The 1,643-nt window shown below is 44.3% G+C and overlaps 1 pseudogene; it reads right to left on the reverse strand.

The window, feature by feature from the left end:
• Positions 1-1,316: 1,316 nt before the first annotated feature.
• LOC116465880 (U6 spliceosomal RNA) lies at positions 1,317-1,415 on the reverse strand (annotated as a pseudogene).
• Between the last annotated feature and the right edge of the window lie 228 nt (positions 1,416-1,643).

Raw genomic sequence — 1,643 nt, forward strand, 5'->3', positions numbered from 1 at the left:
TGCAGTGAGCTGAGATCGTGCCACTGCACTCCAGCTTGGGCAACAGAGTGAGACTTCATCTCAAAAAAAAAAAAGATTTAATTTAAATTAAACCTAATATTTTACAAAGGAGACTATTTTTATTTTATTTTTGAGACAGGGTCTCACTCTGTCGCCCTGGCTGGAATGCAGTGGTGAGATCCCTCCCAAGTAGCTAGGAGAAGTATAGACAACACCACCACACCCAGCTATTTCTTCTTCTTTTTTTTTTTTTAAGAGACATAGTCAGTCTCCCTTTGTCACCCAGGCTGGAGTGCAATGGCACAATCTCAGCTTACTACAACATCTGCCTCCTGGGATCCAGTGATTCTCGTGCCTCAGCCTCCAGACTAGCTGGGATTGCAGGCATGCACTACCACACCCAGCTAATTTTTCTATTTTTTGTAGAGACAGGGTTTCCCCAAGTGGCCCAAGCTGGTCTCAAACTCCTGGCCTCAAACAATCTACCCACCTAGGCCTTCCAAAGTGCTAGGATTACAGGCATGAGCCACTGTACCCATTCTATTTCTTTTCTACAGACACAGGGGTCTCATTATGTTGCCCAGGCCAGTCTCGAACTTCTGGGATCAAGCAATCCTCCTCCCAAAGTGCTGGGATTACAGGTGTGAGCCACCATGCCAGCCCAAAAGTTATTTTATTTTTTTGAGACAGTCTTGCTCTGTCACACAGGCTGGAGTGCAGTGACGTGATCTTGGCTCACTGCAGCCTCCACCTCCCAGGTTCAAGCGATTCTCCTGCCTCAGCCTCCTGAGTAGCTGGGACAACAGGCGCACACCACCACACCAGGCTAATTTTTGTATTTTTAGTAGACACGGGGTTTCACCATGTTGGCCAGGATGGTCTCGATCTCCTGACCTCGTGATCCGCCCGCCTCAGCTTCCCAAAGTGCTGGGATTACAGGCGTGAGCCACCGCATCCAGCCCAAAAGTTATTTTAAAAACACACTGTGAAAGAGACCTGCCTCCCATCCTGCCACTATCTGTGGCCTCTGAGAAGGCATGTAATGGATTTCCTCATCTACAAAAGGGTTATATAAAATAATTTCTAAGTTCCATACCAGTTATAATATTCTAAATTTCCAGCTATACACAATAATGAGCATGAGAAATGAAGGGTAACATTTGACAACTCTGGCCTCTGTAAGTACCCTCTGATCTTATCCTAGACACTGAAATGCCTTTCTTGCCCTTGATTTCCTATGTCTTTTTATCACTGGTCCACAAATTTGTTTGTTTGGTTTTTTTTTTAAAGACAGATGGAGGACCCAGGGGTCAAACAAAAATATGGAACCCTTCTCAAATTTGTGTGTCATCCTTACACAGAGACGTGCTAACCTATATACTGTTCCAGTATTAGTATATGTGCTACAGAAGCAAGGACCATTCCACAAGTTTAAACATCAAAATTCCAATCATGGAAACAAAGATCAGAAAAAGGCCACATAAACCAAAGTGAGGCCACAGATAGTACAGTAAATCAAAGTGATTTTTTTTTTTTTTTTTTTTTTTTTATAAAGAGTTTTGTTTCCCCCCGGGTGGGGGTGGGGGGGCGCGCTTTTGTCGCCCTGTTGTTTTTCCCCCCTTTTTGTTCTTTTTCTCCTCCCC

This window comes from Hylobates moloch, unplaced genomic scaffold, assembly GCF_009828535.3.
Source record: "Hylobates moloch isolate HMO894 unplaced genomic scaffold, HMol_V3 SCAFFOLD_13127, whole genome shotgun sequence".
NCBI lineage: Eukaryota > Metazoa > Chordata > Mammalia > Primates > Hylobatidae > Hylobates > Hylobates moloch.